This window comes from Mytilus californianus, unplaced genomic scaffold (genome assembly GCF_021869535.1).
Source record: "Mytilus californianus isolate M0D057914Y unplaced genomic scaffold, xbMytCali1.0.p SCAF_1, whole genome shotgun sequence".
NCBI lineage: Eukaryota > Metazoa > Mollusca > Bivalvia > Mytilida > Mytilidae > Mytilus > Mytilus californianus.
Window position 1 is genome coordinate 111,513,928 of NW_026262581.1, and position 13,266 is coordinate 111,527,193.

General features: G+C 32.2%; 1 long non-coding RNA gene across 1 annotated transcript; it reads right to left on the bottom strand.

The window, feature by feature from the left end:
• Positions 1-5,040: 5,040 nt before the first annotated feature.
• LOC127730785 (uncharacterized) lies at positions 5,041-8,494 on the bottom strand. Its single transcript, XR_007995300.1, has 3 exons — positions 8,227-8,494; positions 6,459-6,601; positions 5,041-6,271 (listed from the first exon to the last, which is right to left on the bottom strand). It is a non-coding gene; the product is annotated as an uncharacterized LOC127730785 (long non-coding RNA).
• Positions 8,495-13,266: the final 4,772 nt, after the last annotated feature.

Below are 13,266 nucleotides of genomic sequence, written 5' to 3' on the forward strand. Positions count from 1 at the left end.
GTATTTAACATGAATACATACGAATCAAACCAAACGCGTAACTGTGGTCTTTGTCCTGGCTGTATGTTAAAACTGATGCTCATTTTGTTGATAACACCTATATAATAAAAAAAACATCCCTGCGATTACGTACCAATAAACAGTCCTTCACATGAAAAAAACGTTGTTGGGCCAATGAAAGTTTCAGCGTAGCTTGTATGTTAGAACATATGCATCGTTTAAACACAACCAGTACAAACTTCTCTCTCCTGTTTGTTCCTCTTGTCGCGATATGGTGTTTCGTGTTGGCGCGACATTAAGTCATTTTTAATCCAATCAAGCAATACCTTATTTCTTTCATTCATTTTATGTCTAGATATAACGATAACAATAAAAGGAAATTTTCTTCTAAAGTATAAAGTCACAAATGCTTTTTGAATAAACCAAAATAGCAATATATTTATTTGTTTTATCAGTGTTATTTGTAAAGTTGATTGAATGATAGTAAATATAAGACTAACAATAATAATATTACGATTACAGTTCGAACAAAGAATTTTGATTAATCTATTTGTGTTTTAGACATAAGTGGAATAGTACTAAAGGACGAAGTTGAAACTTAAGTATACGATAAAAGAAACTGTTTACTTTTTGCAACGTTACCAACCAAAATTTCTAGGTTGTAGTTGAAAATGACTGGAATTCGTTCAAAACATTTTACTGTCGTTTTCAGCATGGTATCTGTTGATAAAAATGTTTCCCGTACAATATTAATTGAAGACAGTATTCTCACCACATCTTGAGCATTCTATAACTATATATATGTCGTAGACAGACTAAAACGTTTAACATAATATATCTAAACTCAAGAAAGGTTTTGCATCTTTCAACAGCAAAAACTACGAAATGTATATTCTAGTACTAATTCAGTGATAATGTTTTTTCCTCCGATGATTTGAAGATTTTAAATATACAGTGGCCTCTCACAAATACTGCCGATTTCAATTTAATTTGTTGTTAAGAGTTTCTTCCCTTTGTGCGACTATAATTCAACATTGTAGATATATTCCTGTAGCAAGGAGCACATTAAAAAAAAATTACACATATTTTTCAAATGGGCATCTGATGGCAAATGGACTGTTTAGGTTTTAATTGAGTTGTTTTAATTTTACGACATATGGGCTATATTGTGGGAGGTTTGTGCGCACGTGGTTTAATTCCTCCCTTTATTGTGCCTGTGCCAGATCATGCAATCTAGACCAAATGCTGTTCATTATTGTTTTATCTTTATTTGCATGTTGATTTCCATAGAAAATTCGATTATTGGTGGGTGGTGTGGTCCGTTATTTTTAATATATATATTTGGTAATCTTTGTTATATTTTTTATGTATTATATGTCAATAATATTCCCGCATCAAATCAGGGGGGGGGGGGGTATTCTTGTTTATACCTGTCCGTTCTTCCTACAGTTTGTGTTTTTGTCTGTCCGTCCCTTAAAATCTTGGTCGCATTTTTCTCTAAAAAAAACAAATCAGAGCTTTCTAAAATTTGGTATCTAGCTTCATGTTGGCATTCTATACTGTGTGGTGCATTTTAAGATTTGTCGATCATCAACTTCTTGGCAAAATAGTATGTTCTTACACATAATGGCCATGTATAAAATCTTCGTCCCATTTTCCACAGAAACCATAAATCAGGGCTTTCTAAAAATTGGAATCCGGTTTCATGTGAGCATAATTCGTCAGTCTGTCCGTCCATTCCGTACATTTTGGTCCTATTTTTCTCATACTACAAATCAAGGCTTTCTGAAATTTGGAACCAGGTTTCATGTGAATATGCGATACCAAGTGATAATTTTCTACATCCATCACTCATAAACTTCCTGTTTACTTAATACTTATAGCGGGGTTTTTATAAGTGAGCAATAACTCACAGTTCATCTGGTTTATTATGGAATAAAAATATATGCCAATTTCGAGCTTGCGTTAAACTTTAAAGACTTCTTCTGTCTAACAGCAAGACCCTTAAACCCGGTGATTCTTGTTTGGATATATGAAATTCTTTGCATGTGAAAGATTTTTCGCAGCAATTATTTTTATCACTCCTTGGGTGTAAAATTAACGGTTTAAAAAAAAAACGTGATGGCCTCATGTTGGATCCCTGTTGTTTTGGCTCTCTAAACATGTACACATATATGTCAATGTTAACAAATACGGTAATTGGCATGAAGTATTTGCATAATTCTTTAAGACGTTATTTACCGGGTTTTTTCATGTTAATTACTGTCACATAGCGGTATTGTTGCCTGACAGTTTTATGTTGTGATATCTTGGGTAAGGTTATTTGATATGAAATTCCAAGAGGCCTTACCAATATGACAAACGTGAGACTTTCTCTCGACATTGTTTGTTTTTCTTTCCTTAATGGTGATAATCTGTTGGCTACTTGTAAAGGATTGACATCAAAAACAAATCCCGGATCTTAACTAAATAATATCGCGTATTTTGTCAATTTTCCGGTAAAATATTGACAAGATCATATATTTAAGAGAGTTGCATAAAGTAAAATGAATCAAAAGTATTTAAAAAAGGGTAGACACAATTTCCCTACAGTAGGCCCGTTTTCTAAAAATCTTCCAAACTGTATTATTATTCACAATATGACAGCTTCTGATGCGTACTTCAATGAGGTTTTACAAAAAAATATGGCGGGTTACTAAATATGTATCTAATTTTAACGCGATTAAGATCGTGCAAATGTGAAATTTTGGTAGATTTTATAATCACAAAAATGAATAAGAAGTACATTACAAACCAACACCAACATTCTATTAGAAGTAAAGTTATGTTTGTTTTCCAATTCCAATTTCCATCATGTTTTTAAGGATTTCCTTCAATGTAAAATTTTTCAAATGCATGTAAAAATTTGAGACATTGTATCACAGTTTTCTTTTTAAAAAAGCCTAGCTTTGAAAAACGAAATTGAAAATCACGGCTTCAGGTAGCTGTTGCTGTTGGATTGATATATTTAAAAAAGGTATTTTATTTTTTAAACGTTGACGATCTAGATCAAACCGTTTATAAGTTTCAGGTTCTACAGTAAAGATCAAATGGTTGAAAGTTGACAAAATATTTACCTTTTAGTCTCAGAAAAAGAAGAAAATCCACTACCCACATAGCAGTTTCAATAATGCCCGACAGTATGCGTACATGTATATATTACCCCAAATACTGATAATTAAATATACTAAATACAAGTACTTTATAGTATATCGGAAAGACCTTCTTAATTTTCCAAAGGAAATTAAGGATATAAGTGTAAATGTGTTTAGTTAAATCGATCTTTATAGCGTATCCTGTACATTTGATTTTTTACGGGTTACATCCAAGTTCTTTGTTGTAGACCTTCTTCGATACCTTTGCTTATATCTAGATATAGAAAGATGTGGTATGAGTGCCAATGAGACAACTCTCCATCCAAGTCACAATTTGTAAAAGTAAACCATTATAGGTTAAAATTAGTTTGAAAATTGCTAAAATTTGGCAGAAACCTAACTTTTTCAAATTTTCAAACCAGAAGCAAGAAGTTGAAAGCATTGCATAGTGTTTGAATGCTTTATGAACATAACTTCATATAATTTTTAATTGTTATAGTATAATGACAATACCACTATTTTATAATTTTTACAATCGATTTTGCCGACATGTTTTACGTAATTCTTGCTTTTTTCAGTTTATATTACTGTTCATTTATTTTCTGGACAAATAAAGGCAACAGTAGTATACCGCTGTTCGAAATTCATAAATCGATTGAAAAAAACCAAAATCCGGGTTACAAACTAAAACTGAGGGAAACACATCAACTATAAGAGGAGAAAAACGACACAACAGAAACACTAAAATGCAACACACAGAGAAACGAACTATAAGATAACAATAGCCATTTTCCTGACTTGGTACAGGACATTTTAAGAAATATTGGTGGGTTGAACCTGGTTTTATGGCTAGCAAAACCTCACGCTTTAATGGCAATGTTATATATAACACTAAAATGGCAACATTACATGACAGGACCACAATACAAATAAATAGAAGAACACACAGGACAGAAAAACACACAAATAAACAATACGATAGAACATTACGACAAGCTTATAGTTGTTAAAGGTACCAGGCTTATAATTTAATACGCCAGACGCGTGTTTCGTCTACACAAGACTCACCAATCCATCCTTTTCTTGTTATATTTTTTTCAATTATAAATAACCTACTTTATATCTACACGTACCTTTGGTCTTTTATCGTGCTCCATGAGCTGAATTTATGATAAGAGGAAGACATTATATAAATAACACATAGCTGAGAGTGTGATAGAGCAGATTGTTACCCCGAGAAAACATTGTCAACTGAGGCGAAGCCAAGGTAGACAATGTCTTTTCGAGGGGTAACAATCTGCTCCATCACCGTCTCAGATATGTGTCATTTAATTTATTATACTGAATGTTCTGTTTTTACTGTCTATCAAATTTCAAATTCAAAGTAATAAACTGTGACGTCTTGTACATTACAATCATCCGTATTTATTAAAACGCACACTTGATCAAGCGTCCCCGTGAAGGGTAATAGAGTTTTTGCCATGGGATAGAGTAAATTGTCTCCCTCATGTAAACCAATCAAAATCTGGCATTTAGACATGAAGTATAATAAATGATAATAGGCTATTTTTTTCTAATGACAAGGATGCGGAATCAATTTATTCGTGGCCAATGATTATTTGACAATTTCTATTGCGTAAGGTTAACTTAGTCTTTAGTTGAAAGAAATCAAGATGATCATCACCAGAATAGTAAAGCAACAATAAAATTATAATATGATAAACTCAAAGGAACATTATTCAACCTAAATATTGTGATACATGTATAAGTGATTTAAAGGGAAAGGCTTGATAAGGTCACATTTTGTTTACCTCTTAAACAATTACATTGATATAACTATCAAATGACATCCTCTAGATATGTGCAAGACACAACTTTGTCATAAATCATAAATAGTATATATTAATTTTGTCTTGCATATTTACTTAAAGCCTTCAAATTTCTTGCATTACAAGAAAAAGTGCAAATCTGTAAAAACATTGCTTCATTTTTTGCAGATGGTCTAATTGTTATGTACAATTCATGTATATAAGAGTAACATTTAAAATAAAGATATAATGTTACAAAGTGTCTTTTACATTGATGTTTATGTCAGTTCAGTTTCTTTTTAGGAAATGCTGTTTCGCATTAAATTTTACAAAAAATCTACATTTGAAATTTATATTTTGGGTCAATTGAGACATGTTTATTATGTCACAGTGACATAAAATTCATGCACAAAAATGACCAGACTATATGATATTTTCATGTATTGATGAATTCATTTAATTTTGGAAGGTTTTAAGAATTTTACACTTCCATAGGTAAAATATGGCTCTTATCACAACTTCTTCTTTCATAACACAGTGTTTCGTATTCGTTCGTAAGTTGTTTTTAATGCAATCCGGTCGAAATCTTGAAAATTTGCCTGGTTGATTCTGACAAAAAAATTTAATACAATGTGTCTTAAAGTACTGAGGTTCCAATGTTTCTGTTCATTTTGTAAAATATCAACTAATGGCATGTATAAGTCATGCCTGCAATCTTGATGTATATAGATGAAGTGAAAATAAAAAGGGAATTGTTTAAAAACATCAATTTAGTTTTATTATAAAATAATGCTTAGTCCAATGGAATCTAGTTCATCTTTGTTGTTTGAAAGACTGAAGGTACTGCCTCTACTATTGACTTCATCAAGCTGGAACGACTGTCAGATATCATTTTACAATTATCTTTGTCAAGACTTGAAAACTGGACACTTGGTATCGAAGTTTCTGAATCTTCCGATACGATAACAGTCGGAACACTTGCATTTTCAAATTGATTTTGAACCAAATTAGTATCTTGTTGTTCATAAACGTTGGTTTCATTGCTGGGTATAGTTTCAGTTTCTGAGGTTTGTTCCCTAGGAGATACACCCGAATTTACACCATGTCTTACTGACCACCGCAAACTACTGTTCCTAAAAAAAGATCCAAATGAGCTTATTAAGCTTCGTCTAGCTTCTGATCCTGTTCCACTCGTTCGTGTGTTACCTATGGAAGAATCAGGCCGGGGATATAAATCACTGTATCTCGGTGGCATTTGAGCCTGGTCACTTGAAGTTCCATTTGTTAAACTATTGTTTTGTGTGTTGCTAGTCCCTTCAATCCACCCAGCTGTAAGTAAATAATTTATATAAGAATGAAATGAATAAGAAAACAGAAATGATTAAAAGTACGAAATGTGTATCATTATTTAAAAATAATCTAATTAACTCACCCAAAACGACATACATTAGATAAATATCAAACTTTAAACACAAGGCAAATAATTATAACATGAAAAAAATTTATAAACACCTACATAATCTTCTCTGTAACCTGGTCCGTCGAGTTGTGTTTCTTCTAGAACGTCGTCTTTCAGCACAGCATATAATGGTGAGGATAAGCAATAAAACTAATGATACAAACACTCCAATGACAATGGCAATGATCGACCCGGAGTCTCTAAAAACATTAACATGATACATACATCATTTATTGAAATAGGTAACGTGTAAATGGAAACAAAAATCATTTTCGTTTGGATTCATCAATTTAATAGAAAATGAAAGGATATGGAGTAAATGTACATGGGACAAAATTGCACACAATACATAGAAAACATAGAAAATTATCAATGAACAGGGCTTTTATTCCTGTTCTTCATCTTGGCAGTTGATGTAGGGTCTTCAACAATGAACGAATCGATCATACCCTACAACAAGATCAAGACGGCCCCTAGCGTCGACTTAAGCGATACTATTGATAAAAATAAACCACAGTTCACCTTCTTGCTCCCCACCCGCTTTGGAGTGCCAACTTGTGCGATGCTTGTGTACGACGGTTCTCCAGTCGAAAGCACCAGGGATACAAGAAAAGTGCAGTAATTTTGAAAGACATCGATCGCCGCTAAAATATGCCTTGAAGTAACACATGCATGTCGGGAGCGGTCAATGAATTACATAATTTATAATTACGGGCGAGGTTTTTCAACATATATTTGTCATACATTGCCATACAAAAGACCAATAACTTCGAAACAACAAATGATATTAAGTTTCGTTTTAGCTCGAATGTTGGAAAAAATCAACAGAACTCCAGATGATAAAAAATATTACAACCGGAGCGACTTTTCTTTTCTTTTTTTCATTACCTTCCTTTGTTGGTGATATTCAAATTGCTCTTTCCTATGGAGTGTGCATATCCCCGATAGTTCGAAATATAATTTTTCAATGAACTTAATGGTATCATATTAAAGAAATGTATAATCTAATAAATTGGTCAAACCTCAAATCTTATACATAATTTTATCACTAATATAAAGTTGAATATGAATGAAAGACATGGGAATGACGTCAAGGAAACAACAACCAGAAGACACAAACAACCAAAGTATATGATTCCACTTGCAGGAAAATCTAAAATCTGGTACTCTCAAGACAATTCGCTTGCTAAACATAATACACTAAATTTCCGGGAGGATTAAAACAATAGGATCTACACTGAACACCAACAAAATAGTCTAAGGCCAGCAACCTTGCACTAGGAAGGTTTAGCCTCAAATCTAGTTTACATATAACAGTAATTTTATTAAGACCTAGTGTATAATATTTTTCTATGATTATTTGACTCACTCGTTTACTAAATACTAGATGGTTTTGTGATCGCTAAAGCGTAATTGTCTTGATGTCGCGAGGTGATTGCTTCGATCCCTGGCCGGGCCATACCAAAGATTTTAACATATTGCATTAACATGTTTTCGTCCTGAATATGCATATAATAATTTAAGGTGGAAAAGGGGGCTTTCAGCAATTTGACCTTATGTTATGGAACAACATGACGAATACGGGATATTTAATTCCACTTAAAATAAATGATACAAAGGAAATGTAGGGTATACAACAAGACAGTGACTTAAAAAAAATGCAAAAGGCAACAAAAAGGTAAGCAGTTCTCAACAAGAATGTATTCTAGTTTAACCCCACCACATGACTATAAGCGTCTACTTCATCGATACTTCTTGGTCATTATCCATTAACATGTGTGTATAGGAGGACCTTAACATAATGCGTACTTTCAGTCAAACTTACACACAGCAAGGGTCATCTCCTGTTCCACAACACGTACCAGGACACAATGAACTCACTTCAAATCCTGTTACGTCCGTGTAGTAACATACGTCACAAAGTACACTTGGAACTAAAATACGAGATCATTATTGAATCTGAAACTCGTTAATAAACAATGTACAACAATGTACAACAATGTATATGACAGTCAACTATTTATTTTTCATTAAATATTTAAAGTTATTGTCTAAAAGACGTAATATATTATAAAATGGTACAGAAATCTACACATTCATACATTTTACATGTTGTTATCACTATTTAATTTTTTATATATAATTTATGAACAAAAATGCACAAAAGAAATCTAATCTCTATACATGTTAAATAAATTACCAGATATTCAGAGATATAAATTAATTAATACAATCCACACAAGAGGACAAATAGTAAAACAAAACATAGCCATTGATGTTGCTCGGAAACCTACCAAAAGTTACAAATATCAGATGTGTATAAATTTCCACCATTTTCAATGTAATATTTATTATTTAATACGATTATTATATCCTTTTCATATATTAAGAAAATGCCAATTTATATGAAGGATGTTCGTTTCCTGTGGTAAACACTCATTTATTTACTCATCATTATTTTTAATATTCCATAAATATTATAGTTATTATTATTTTTATTAAAACTATCATGTAGAATATGTTTTAATATTCATTCTTTAATTCATGTCTTTATTTCATAACTGAAATAGGATGTATACATAAAAAATAATTAATATCAATCAATGAAAAGGAATGTAAACGAAATTAAAAGATGTATACATATAATAGACAAATATAATACTTAAGTCCAAATGTAATATTTGATATTGACGTATCGTATGACATATCATGTATCGTTCTATCCGACAGAGCGCCCAAATTTTCCTTGCATTGGACAAAATGGACGAAGCAAAGCTTTCCAAACTAGGAATCTCATCGTACGTATTCGAGGAAAGTTGTTTATCCAAATTTAAAATCCTACTTTAAACAATTGACTATAGAATGATTTTTCCTTTATTTGAAATAGCTGAGTCTCTAGTTGTTTTTTAAAGAGCATGCACGTAATGATAATAACTACAAGAATACAATATTGCTACGTGCATGAATTTAGTTTAGTAATATGTATAGTTCGTGTATTTGTTTCGAAAATACACACGCACTTTTTGTCAAGATATATTTCCGTTGAGACAAAATCAAGTAACAATCTCGCGACAGTAAACGATATATATCACATATTTTTTTCAGTTTAGAATATTCTCATATGGTTTGAACATTCCACCGTAAGTATTTTAAATCACATACATGTATAACAAATATAGAGTCCACAGTAATTATTTATCACTTTCGAACACGCTAGGCAAAGTTTCCACAATCGATGTCATAAAACTTGAACGCCCAGTATCATCTGAATGTCCTACTGCTAAATTATTATCCCTGGGCGTATCATTATTTTCACATTTGCTAGAGTTGTCAGTCACAACAATGATGGAGCTCTGTTCATGGTTTTCGTTTGTTTTATTGTCACTCTCCTGTAACGTTAGAGATGACGCATTGTTTTGATTTGATTCTGTTGAAGAATTTTGTGCCGGAGAAGCCGATCCAGAATTTCGACCACGTCTTAAAGGCCTTCTTAGATCACTATTTCTACTGATTGAACTTAAACTTCTATTTCCCACGGAACTGTGTCTGGACCTATCTATAGAATTCTGGTCTGATGAACTGGGAACGGGATAGAGATCACTGTAACGAGGTGGCACATCAAGTTGTCCATTTTCAGTTGTATTAAATTCATGGAATTGATTGCTGACTGTCTGAATTTGTGCTATCAAATAAAAGTATAATTAATTATTATCTACAGTTGCAATCTGAAATATCTGGCATACCCTTAAATGTGACATGTAGAAAATTCTCCAGTAAAGAATTAAACTGCTGCCATAATGCCAAATTGGTTCATATTATTTTATCTTAACCAGAGAATTAAAAAATAACAATAGTTATATATCTCATTTGATTGTAATACGGCCACGAGACATAATATGGTTATTAAAAGAATCAAAACAGTGTCCAACTTATAAATACTAGTACAAATTTAGTATAAGTTTGTCAGGCTCTACGCATCTAACATATGATTCGATTGTATAACTCCATAGGCACAAAACAGGAAAAGGAGACAAGGAGGGTTGTAGGCTGGGTGTAGCCTCTGACGACACACAGCAAACCGACGTAATAATTGATGGCCAATTAAGAATGGGAGAAAACAATACATACGTATTCCTCTCTGTTGTGTTGGTAAGTTCCGTCTTTTGTTCTGACATTTGTGTACACAACATACTGCAATACATACAAATACCAACACTCCACATACGATGGCTCCTGTTGAAATAGCAATGACTGATCCAGAATCCCTAAAATTATAATCCAATCTTAGTTTGAAATAGATGCCATTTATTAAAAAAAAATTCAGAGTCATACATATGAAATTTTGGAATCATTCTAATGTATTATCTATTTGTATTAATACTATTTAGCTTTGCTTTGGTTGATAAATTTCTGAATTTCTTTATATCGCCGTGTTTTTTGGCTCAATATATATTACTTTAGGAATTTTCTACACAAGGAAATGCCTGTACTAAGTCAGGGCTGTTTTCCATTCGTTTGATGTGTTTGAGTTTTTGATCTTGCCATTTGATAAGGGACTTTCCGTTTTGAATTTTCCTTGAAGTTCGGTATTTTTGTTATTTTACTATTTGCTTATAGATTTTTAAACGCTTTAATTTTGTCATTTGATGATTTTTCACTCTGAAAAGAAGATGTGTTTTACAGCTATTGCGATCCTTGAAACATCACTCTTATGCCAAAAATTTCTGTAACAACCTATTAATATGTAGATTAAATTTTCTATGCAATAGTTTAGGTGTAGTGTTGTGAATTACGCCCCCTTTCAAAAATCCTGGATCCGCCCATGGTAAGGCGTTCTAAATTATTTCCGAATGCGTGTAATAATTATACTGTGTGTGTGTAAATGGAGCATATGAACAAACTCATGAATATATGGCGCTTTTTGACAAATTTAAGCGGTTTTGACTATTTTATGAAAATCTATAATAGACATATATAGACAGAAACTTTAAAGGACAAAAATCATAAAAATACCAAAGACTACAGTCATTGACACCTTATACATGAATGACTCATTCTATCTAAATGACGATTTTACCCTGTTATCGTGTTTTTTCTGATATTTGGGTGTTTAAATATTATAATGAAATCAATAAGGAATGACAAAAAAGTCTTATCAACAAAATTTACAAATAGAAAATTTAGATATACAAGTAATTTCATTGATCATTGGTATTGTGATGACTGTTTATGGAAGGCTATTTGATTTCCATAGGGAAGGGGTTTTTACATAAATAAATAAATGCGATCCTGGCACTGAAGAAGAACAAAAATGTTGGTCTTCTTTTAATCTGATTTCACTCGAAAAGCTGTATATTGGAAAATAAACCAGGTAACCAGTTTCCAGTTTTCCATGACAGCGGAAAATGTTAAAATAAGTATCAGTATGTATACGGCATATTTTTACCAGGTGAGCTTTTTATTTTCGTAATCTGTCGCTTTAACGGTAATTATTGTGTTATTCCGCTTTGTACAGCATCTTAGTTTTCATTCATACATTGGTAGGAACATTGCTTTCCATGTTAAACTTTAATACCAGTTTACTGCACCAGATGCACGTTTCGACAATAACTGTCTCTTCAGTGATGTTTGAGGCCAAACTATTTGGAAATCGAAAACTTATAAAAAAAAAGAGCTGATAAAACCAAAACGTACAAAAAGTATAGCAAAGCCGGGCGAGGAATCAGAGCTTTGCGCGAGGGAGATATTGTCCAAAACTATGTAAGTTTGATACAGTTATTATTTTCAGACCTATTTTTCATTTTTCTTGAACAGTTTACATGTCAAATAACCGAGTCGGACTTGTAACTGTATTCATATAGTACTAGATCAAAGTATTGGAGAACTCTTTGTTTGTGCTACAGGGGGTGATTAAAATGTTTATCTACCTGTTAATGCATTTATTACGATTTTGAGACAAAAACTAGCAGCTATTTTTCATGTTTTTTATAAGAACTGCACTCTGACATCAGACGGTCGCAGGAAGTCCCCACAAAGGCCATCAGACGTCAGAACAATTTCGGATAACTGTTTATTTAATTCAATGTCCTTTTTACAACATTCACCTATTTCCTAATGTCTGTTTTAGATTTGTAAAATAGTCAAAGTACGACTTCTGTCGAAATATATATCATCTGAACTTTTTAAGCTGTTTTTTTTTATGTTTTTACTGCATATATCGTATTACTCAGTCTGTTATATCGTAATTCTATTTTGCCATGCATGGTGGTGTCTGCTTTTATCGGACTTTAGATTTTTATTGACCCTTTGATATCTTCTCTCTATTATAATACACTATATATATATATATATATATACATATGGATCTTCTCTCTCTGTTAATACACTATTGGGAGAAATGTCGCAAAACGATTTGAGAGAGACGTTGAAATTTCTGAGAGTTTCGTAGAAAAAGATTGAAGTTTTCCCCCATGTACATAACTGCTTATATGATTACCGTGTACAGAAAATCATTATTTAGTGTTTGTTAATGTGCATTACGATATTTTTCCTAATATCAAAAATGCGACATTCGAAAAATAAAACATAAATAATGCGATTTTAAGCCAAAATATCTGATTATTACAGTTAATGTAAGTCAAATCACTATTAGTAACTTTGCTTGCAGCGAAATTGTTAAATCTTTAGAGATAGAATAATTTTAACTTACACACAACAGGGATCTATGCTTGTTCCACAGCATGAACCAGGGCATATCATGGTATTTCCATACCGTGAACCGTCTTCATAGAAACATCTTTCACCAACAGCGATGCTGACTAAAATAAACAGTTATGATATAAAACATAAATACGAGTTCCTTCTT